Here is a 10441-nt window from a genome sequence, read left to right on the forward strand (position 1 = left end):
GATTATCAATTGTGATTAATATTTAAAATAGAAATTAAAGTTTAGGTGAAATTTCTTCCTGAAAGCATAAGTTTTCTCTGCATAGATGTCCAGCTTGTTTCCAGTAATGAGTTAGATTTTCTGATAATGAGTATTATTTATTTCCAGCTTCTGCCTAGAGGCTCCCCAGGCCTCTTGGGAAGCACTATCCATGTCAACAGCACGTTTGCATTTGGCAACTTTGTCCCACTGTCTCCAGCTGAAATACCTTGTCATCCTCTTTAGTCGAGATGCTGTAGGACTGTGCTCTTCACAGAGAAAATGGAAATAAAAGTGAATGGAAGAAGAGGGAAAATTCTGTGAAATGTCCAGGCATTGGGTTGGACCCCACTGAAAAGCAGGGGTGCCATAACCCAACTTGCATCTGAAGACATATGGGGAGGATTCTTTTGTTCAGACCTTATATTTTTTTTTAGATGGAGCCTAAAATCTCTGTTCCCAAGTTTCAACTTCTCTACTAGCAGAGGGTATAATATGAGCTGAGGGCAAGTTTGTAGAAGAATTCACCGAAAGGAGGAACAAGTATTAACTTGACATTACAGAAACTATATTAACTACATCACCTGGGACCACAGATGAGACACAAATTAATGGAATCATTGCTCTCATTTTTTAAGAATCTATCCACAAGGGTACAACTTGACAAAATATCAATCACTATGTTAAACGAGAAAGCCGAACCAATTTGTTTTAGCTGTCAGACATTCCGATGCAGAAAGGACAGTCCCTGTTTTTAGCACACACATTCCGATTTTCTGTACTTTTCTATATAGTCTGTCTCACAAAATGTAACTATTCCAATGCATTTCAGCACAGTTTAAAAGCCATGTCCCTCTTTCAGCCTCAGGGGTTCCTGTTAATTCCATTCAAATGTTGTATGTTAATTCAGGAAACAAGGGTTTTCTGCTTTAATTAGTCACCTTAGTTATCAGCTCATATTCCACTATGTGTCCTGGACATGTAAATGTTTTATATATTCCCCACAACAGTAACTTTGATACTAGGTGCCTTATCTAAAAAATGGTTTGGCAGGTCTCTCAAAAAATTTAACCTACTATTTTTTCACTCAGATTATACTACGGCACTATAATCTCTATTGGGATTTATTGGCAGATGTAGATAAGCACAGTTGCCAGTTTAGGTAGTATTGTATCCAGATGGATAAGTTTTCCCAGTGTGGAGAAGGTGAATTGCTGCTCAGGGAGAGCATTGCTGATGTCTTGGCCTTTGTTAAAGACTCACTGGAGCTCTGGAAGAAAGCCACTGGCTGTAAGCTGTCTTGGGGGACAGTTTCTAAAGGCATGTGAGCATGTCCCTTTGAGCTGTTGCTGGAGGATTTTCCCATTTTCTCCGGTTGGGGAAGGAAAGACCACACAGTTATACAGTGATTTGTTTATTAATGTGTCGGGTAGAACCTGGCCTCAGTAGAGCCTGTGTTCACTCTGTGTGGACTCAGGGACTGACTGCAGGCAGATTTCAGAAAACGTTTAGGAGAAAGTTAGGGTTTGGTCAGTGATTAGCTGATGGTGGTGAGAGGAAAAACTGCTTCCTGTTTATTAGAAATGAACACCTATGCACCATAGACTCATCAGCTTGGTACTAGCCTGAAGGTCTGTTATTGAAGTTGAAGAGGTGTTTTTTTATTCCTTGACATTCTAATTCAAAAATGTAAAGTACCCTATCAAAAACTGTTGAGCCCTCCCCAAGCCCAGCTTTTCAGCTGTAATTCCTTAAGCCATGAAGACATGAAGACTAATACCTATAATACTTATTGAGACACAAAACAGAACTCCAAACTCCCTCACTCTTTGACTGTTGCAAACGACCCTCTCCCACCCACACTCTGCCTCTACCTTTGGCTGCAATAGTTGTGCACAATTTGTCTCACCTCTTCAGACAAATCTCTCCACTGTTTAAGATTTATGATGTGGGCAAAGCCTTTCAAACCTGTGAGTCACTACAGCTTGGTCAAGACATGTGGGTTCACAAAAGGAGGAAGGAGTGTGCCTGTGGAAATGCTTTGGTTTCTTATCTGTTGTGTGTCTGAAATAAAACTTTTTCTAGACAACTACTCATGAATAGTGGTCTTTCTATAAAAGGAGGTAATGCACTGAGTACATCGTGTTCAAATGAGCTTTTAATTCTGAATGCAAAATTCTTCGTGGATGTCATCTGTACATACTGATGTATATTTTAAATGGAAAATGGATCAAATGTTGCACAGTGCTGCAGCTGTAATGTCTTCCTTCTTCTTCCAAAATGAAACAATTTAGGTTTTTTTGATCCCTTAAGAATAAACAAAGGTAAAAGACCAGAATGTTAAGAACTCAATTCCTGACAAGGAATGTGGGGTTTAGTTTTGCTGGGTCAGATACATGGATGGTGGATTTACTGCAGTGCTTTCAAGGCTAATGGTAGCACTCTAAATTTGCACAGCAGAACATCAGATTATGAAAAACTCTCACATGCAATCAAATGAAACTGCAAAAAGTGTCTGTGATTTTGATGTAAATCTGTCAGGTGGTTCATCTGTTTTAGAGGAACATGATTTTGGCAAATTTTGATGCACTTGACATTAACTGTTACTTAACCGTAGCAGAACCTGAACCCAGTAGAGCACTTGATAGTTTTAGGTTTAGAGATATTTAGAGACATTTTCATTACAAGGTTCAACAAAAAGGAACATTTGCCCATATTAAATTCACAGCCCATATTAAATAGCACAGCATTCCTGTGACTGCTTGTCAAAGTCAATGGATAACTTGAAGGCTGTAATGTAAGAGCTACAGTTTTGCTGAGAGTAGAGCAATTGCACATATAGGAGAATTGAAAATCCAATTTGAAAAATATATATATATATATATATATATATGTTGCAATGCTTTTCTATGCACAGTGTGCTGAAATAATTACTTCTATTACAAAAATTACAGCCAACAGAGAATTGGCTCCTGGGCCACCCCTATGGAGTGAATAAATCTCATGAATCTAAACATCTCTAACTTTCAGATGTAAAAGACGATCTAACGTCTGAATTCTGCTACACACCATGCAGTCTCCTTCTCTCTCCTGTTTCCTTCTTGGGGAAGAAGCACAGAAGTCAGACAGTCAGTATTGTTCCAGGCACAGCCCTGTCTTATCCTTCCTGTTGCTCCAGTTGCTGCATCATCAGCCTCCTCATGTGTTTTCATGGTACTTCTACTAGAAAAATCTATTTCTTATGCAACACTGGAAGCTGCATTTCTGAGGTCAATGGTCCTAAGGTCCTAAGCAAATGTCTCTGTCCCTGGAGTAGAATTGAATGGGAATCACTGAGTCATGAAACGGCTGCAAGAATTGGGGCCAAAAACTACATCATCTGCAGGCTCATAGCCCCTGAAACAAGAGCAGTGGGCTTTTTGTTTATACCTTCTAAAATACAGATTTAAAGCAATCTGGGAAAGCCAAACTACCTTTAAATGGAAAACAAGTTTAAACAACCTGCACTAATCTCCATGTGTAGATCCCTGGTTTGTGAATGTCTGTCTAAATCCTTAATCTTTGAATTTCATGGCTGTTTTTCTCTCTCAATGCAGCCACAACTTAAAACTAAGACCTCAACGTATTTGTAGCATAGCTCAGCCACAGCATGTCAGCAGGACAGGTTTTATTCTTCAGCATTCCACTGGTCATGCTTCAGGCTGGCAGAGTGGCTCACAAAGGGCCTCAGCAAAGGTTCATTTAACACAAAACAAAAGCAGTTAGAAATAAGGACACTTAGCCAAACTCACCTCTCAATCAGGTTGGCTCGGCACTGTGAACCAATCAGCCTAATTAGACAGATGTGATGAGGAGCTCCTGCCCTCTCTAGAAAGACTCAACTGCGCACAGAGCTGGCAGCAGTAATTAGCCTTTTGTTGGAGACAAGAAACAAAACACTAGTACCATAATTACGATGGATTGACCCTCAGGTGCAGAACCTTGTCTACCTGTGTGTGTGTGTGGCACTGGGGAGTTTAGGTTGTGGTGAAACTCTGCTCTAGTGATTAGACTTAGAGAAAAAAAAGTAAGAAGAATGAAGGATGTATATTAAGTTCTAGCAGAATTAATTGAAAACTGTCAAAACTATGAGATGCTGAAAAAACTTCCAAAAGAAGCAATTATACACCTGCAGTTTTATGAAGTTATTTCAGTGTTAATACAAAAATAATTGAACAAAACTTATTTTAAAATGTTGAAATGAGACAGAATTTCTTTTCGTGCTGTTGTATCTGCTCACTTTTTGGAAAAATTATAGTTTCCAGTGTTGTGATTATGACTATAATTTAGAAAATATTAATTGGAACACTACACAGATTAGAAATGTCTGCAGTTACTGCCTGAAACAATAGCTTGGATGGATATGAATTAGTTAGTTCATCTTAGGATATATTAGGTCTGAAGACATATAAGAACAATACAATTACCATTTTACTACTATTCATTTAATTTGAAATATCTAGCTAAAGCACATATCACAAAAACTAAGCATAAAACCAAGCATTGTCTCTATGCATAAAACCCTCCTGACAATATTCTGTGTAATCAAGCATGAACATACATTCTTCCAACCTGTTGATTTTTTGGAGTTCCTCTGACAGAAATGTTTTCTTCAGACAAATGGTTTCTTTTGGCTCATTTAAAAGGGTCCATTTTCAACAAAATATGAACTTTTGAGAAAGCTGAAACATTTTTTCTGGAGCTATAGTTGACAAAATGTGAATTGGAAGATGCAGTTCCTTTCATATTTGGGTTACATTCCTTGCCCGTTACTCCAAGGACCTAGAAAATTGTGGGTCATTTTTGCAATGTAGGTTTTATTTAAGCTTTGCTTTAAATGGTCTTTGTGTTCCTCCAGGATCTGGTTAACCTAGTTACAACCTGCACCATGTTAGACAAAAGCCAAAATTCACAAATGCCAGAAAAGAGTAATGCCAGAAAACAGTAATGCCAGAAAGCTTTTTCACAATTTTTTTTTCCTCCCAGCAAAGGAAGGAACCAAAGTGAAAGACTTTGTTTACTTCCAGTCTAATTCCTCTTACATCTCAGCAATATTGTTAGCATTTTCCCCCCTCACTTACATTTTCTTTCAGATGCAGATCTGGAAAGTAGTTCCCTGTTTCTAAATTTGTGTCACAGGCACAATGAGCCAGTGGGAGATGAAGGCAATGGAATTCCACAGGTCCCCCACGGACTGCAATTAAAATGAGGGCCACAAAGCAATTACTCTGTGAAAGTATATATATCTGCAGCCACCCGGGAGGGGTGGCATTAATAAAGTGTTTTAATGCTGTTGCCTAATTAGGAGGAGGAGAGCTAAGGTTAGCACTTTTGCATGTTGCAGTGATTCAGAAAATGACAAAGAGGATTGAGAAATAGTATTTCTAAGGTAAAGAAGGCTTCACTTTCAAGCTCGAGGCATCTACTCTTTCATCTGATAACTGCATGACAGATGGAAGGAAAAAAGAGAGAGTCTAAGAATCACAGATTTGTCTAAGTTGGAAAAGACCTCTAAGATTATACAGGGCAACCTTTAAGAGTGTGTTACAGATGCTAGAGAGCTGCATCGTCAAGAAAAAGGAAACTCTCCCCCATTATTCCTATTAGGAAAGGACTCACCTTAATTAATGTATTTCTTTTGAACCTCCCTGCTATCCCATAATACCCTTCCTCCTTCCTCATGTCTCATATTTGGGCAAATGACAACCCAGTGACGGGGACTCTGGGCTCTGGGTGATCTTAAATTTGCTGGTGCTTTTGTTCCTTTCATCATCAAGTAGAAAGAAGTTCAGGGGCTAAAACATCCTTGTTAATCTTATTTGGAGCCCTGTAAGTTAATTTTAAAGGGCTCATCATCCTACTCTTGCTCGTGAGCTGTCCCTCCTTGCACTCACAGAGTGAACTTGGTTGGTGGCCTGCCAGGCAGGTAGGCTCCAGCCTTCACCCCTCCTCTCAATGACACCTGTATGAAAAGCCAGATCCTCATCTCTTCCTGGGGAGGCTGAAGGAGGGATAGAGACCAGCTGTTCAGCCAAATCCAGCTATGTCACAGGGTTTACTAGGAAACTTTTTCTAAGGGTGTTGCACTGCCTCCTCTGCTAAACTAAACTGTGTTTTCTGGAGTGACAATTGGTCTGCACCAGTTTACACAGACAGGTTCACTGTGTCATGTTCAGTTTGACTGGAAGAACTTGAGACAGACATTATTTCAATTATCCTTACTAGAATAGTAAGGATACTCCATTCTCATGGCAGGGCATGTAAGACTATGCTCTGCCTGCTGTTCTTCAGAGCCTTTGTTTTAAATGTTATTAACCTAGCAGCATGTCCTGAGACAGAGAATCCCCTACAGATAATTTGATCATTGGTGAATTTGAGGTAGAGGCACAACTATAGAATCATCTCTTCCTCCAGTGTTCCAGATTTCCAGCCACTTAGCAACCACCCTTACCCTAGCTGCATAATTAGAATTTTTGAGGCCATGGCCCCATGGACTATATGTGCTGCCTAGGCATAGAGATCCAATAGATTTATGTTGTACAAACTGGCACTGCAGGCTGTTTATTAACAAAAATAACTACTTCTCATGTGCTAATTATTTACTTTGCCACTGGGAAATACATCAACCTAATATCAACATAGACCAGACAGCTCACAACAATAAAACTGAATTTTGAGTCATTTCAGGTACTGCTGGAACATTTAAGAATGGGAATCTTAGACTCAGCTACTAGTCTTGTGTATTTAGAGTCTGACCAGAACAAGTTTGATTGCTCTCAAATGCTAGGATCTCCATATATATATTTAGCAGTGTTAAAGGTGGTAAAGGTAGGTATTTATAAATATTTTTTCCTCCTTTGCTGCACAATTAAAACAATGTATATACACATCACAGTAAGACTGTAAAAGTCGTTCTCTCCAGGGCTAACTGGTGATGATGTTTTTAAAGATCCTTCAGAAAGATATATGCTCAAGTGCTATTATGCCTCTATACTGCTAACTATAAAAATAAAAACCACCTAATCTACCCTTTTGACATCTTTCAGTTGCAGTTTCCCTCCCTGCAACCAGACAGTTGGGGAGGTCAGAAAACAAGAGCAATCCCTATATTTTAGGTCATTCAGAAACTATTTTTTCACTGTTACTCTCATGAAGGGGAAGCAGGATGCTTGCAGAAATCTGGAGAAATGCTAGGGCTTTCTTCCCTTTTTCACCACCCACACAACAGGTCCACACACAGGACAAGGAGAGCACTTCTGATGGAGATTAAAAGGTTGCTCTCCCACTTCCTGAGAGGAATTAGACACCAGGGCTCTAGCTTAAAAGCCAACATCCAGCTCACAGGCTCCTTAGTGCATGCCAGGATTCCTGTTGTTATGAAAAGTCCTCTTATTAATTTCAGCTGGAGTTCAGCATGTTTCACCTGTGCTACCTTGCTGGGCACTCTGGACAAAACTCCTATAACCAATAGTTTGGATTAAAAACAAAGAGGGGAGAGAAAGAAAGCAGTGGGACTTTAAAATAATGATTAAAAAAATTGGAAATTTTACTGAAATCAGAAATATAGTCAGTATATAGAATGTGAGCATATTAAAAGATGAGTCATTCTAAGTGGCTTTCTATTATGTGGACCTGGATGAAACCCGGAGAGCCCTGAGACAGTACAGGGTGTCAATCCGCCATGAGAGAGTAGAGAATGGTAGTGCTGAGTAGCTCATGTCTTTTCTTTACATTGCACTATGAAGTGTGGAGGATTTTAGGATAAGATAACAATGCTACATCTACTCAGCATGGCTCTGCATCATGTGATTGTTTTAGTTCTAGTCTATGTGGCTTATTTTAGCTTGAGGCAAATGTTTCATTACAGCTTTGACTGCATTTTGAAAGGCTTGCCTTCTATGCTGTTCTTGGTGCTTCATAATTCTCTCCTGAGTAGAAGCCTTCTTAGAGGGTTTCTGTGAAGATGTTGCTACAGAAGGACTCGTGACAAATGGCTGTTAATCACACCTATAAGAATGAAAGGCAGGGGTCCTGAATGTGACTACATGCAGGAGACTACAAAGTCATGACATGTAGCCAGAGACTACAAAGAAACAGAACAAAGTTTCTAACGGTGTGTAAGATGAACGGATTCTTCTCGAGGGGAAAGGGGAAAGACGGAAAGAAAGCAGATATTTCAAAATTATCCCTTTAATTTGCTGAAAAGGGGAAAAAAATTGGTGCTCAGTTCTGGTCTTAAATCTCCTGATTCAATTTTCTATATTTCTCCTCCATTTCTCTAGTCCTCATTCTTTCCCAGCTGCACACAGGACATTTTAGATGCTTGATGGAGACCTTTTTTTAATGCTACCACTTTGTGGAAATAATACATTTCCTCAATACACAACTGAAACCTCCCCCTCTGTAAGTGGAATTAAAGAACCATCCTCTCAAATTTTATCTTAAGGTTTGACATAATACCCATGGGTCTCTCAGGAAATGCTGCAAACCCCATTAGACTGTGGTGCATCATGCTTGGAAAGAAATGAGTCATTATCTCCAGCCAGCATCAGTACTTGCACAGCTTTTCCCTACCCATATAGCTCACTACCAGGACCCTTTTAACTTATGATCCCAAATGTAAACCTCATCCAGTACCTGGGGCATGGCTTATGCTAAAGCCCTGCCCTCACTGGGATGAATCCATAAAACCTTGTAGGACAAACTCACTGTGTCTGTACCCACTGAGCATCAGTAACTATTCAGCACAAGCAGAATATTTGCAGAGAGAAGGGGACTTTGAAGACAAAATGAAAAGACTGGAAGCAGAAGGGGCTGACTGTTGCACAACGGTATTGATTGTTGCTTGTTACCAATAGGCACTGACTCGTTTATGTAGCTTTATAATAGAATAACAAGGCCTGGCAAAAGGCTGGCTGTGCCTTTACTTACAAATAAAAGACATCACAAACCATTGTAACCTCAAGGAATTGAAAAAAAATCAATCAAAGCCAACCAGACATGCTGGCCTCCAATTAAACTAGAAGGGAAAATGCACTGGCCTGAATATTGTTTTGGATAGAAAAAAAACTTTTACTCAAATTCTGAAAAGTAAAATCTAGAAAACTTGATAACAAAGGCAGGTAAACTTTCTCTTCTAGGAGACTACACAAGACTTGTAATTCTCTGTTAGTGATAGGAAGAATTGGGTTTTCACCAAATATATTGAACAATCAATCCAGGAGTACTTGCAGTGCCATTTCCAGGAATTAGTGTCTGCAAACATTGGATGATTTTTCAAATCCTCTCTTCTCTTACCAAGACAAATAACTTTTTATTTGTATGTTGTTTTGAAAACTAGAAAACTCTCATCATCTTACTGCTGTAGCATTTGTGGTGGAATTTTAAGCATCTTCACAGTCCAGCTTATTGAGCTCTTTTGTAAATCCAGCCCCTTAGCCTGGTGCCTAAATATTTACTGTGAATTAAACCAATTCGCAGAATCTGGCCTGGCTTATGAGGACCACCTAACTTGTGCTCAGATTAGACTCACAAACATCTAAAGAACCACTAAAACAGCAAGAGATACAAGCACTTTAAAAACTAATTAATATGTCATTAAACCAATAAGAGGAAAAACAAAAACAGTTTTCCAGTTTAGACAAAGAGGGACTGCTTGCCTATCAGGGAAGACTGTAATGATTAAACTTTACTGTAGCTGCTTTCCAGAAGCAAAGCTGTTTGAAACTATTCTGCCTCTGAGTTTGGGGTCAGCTGATGAGGATGAGCAGGGCAAGGTCCAGGTGTCCCATGTGGATGTGGCATGTTTGTTCTGTGGTGAGAGCAGTAGGAAAGGTGCCTGCAAAAGCCACAGCTCTAGCAGAAAGCCTGGCGTTGCCACAGCCCCAGGGCTGCCCAGTGAGGCAAAGGCTGGTACAGCCCAAGGTGCTCCAGGGATATGGTCTGTGCTCCATGGCTGTGCTCCAGGAACACACAGCCCTAGGAGGGAGTAGTATAACAAAATCACGGAATATTCTGAGTTGGAAGAGACCCACAAGGATCATCAGGGGCCTTTCGCATTGTCTTCAGCCATGCTGTTCACACCAGCTCCTATTGCCAGCACAACAGGGGCAGGTGCACTAAAAATATTCTCTGTGGGCTCCCAGCACGCCAGGTGATGTGCTTACATGACAGTTCCCAGAATTTCACAGCAGGCAGACAGTTGAGGCACCCGGCCTTGAACTTGCTGCTGGGGATGTCTTCACAGCACTATGTAGACACAGTCACTACCACGAAATGTCAAAGTGCTTTTCACTTCTACAGATTCACAACCACAAGGATATATACAGCAAAATGCCACATAAGCTTGTCTAGTGGGTTTTTTTTTTGGGGTGTTTTTTTTTTT

The sequence above is a fragment of the Lichenostomus cassidix genome, chromosome 2 (genome assembly GCF_008360975.1).
Source record: "Lichenostomus cassidix isolate B80296 chromosome 2, HeHo_3.0, whole genome shotgun sequence".
Classification (NCBI taxonomy): domain Eukaryota; kingdom Metazoa; phylum Chordata; class Aves; order Passeriformes; family Meliphagidae; genus Lichenostomus; species Lichenostomus cassidix.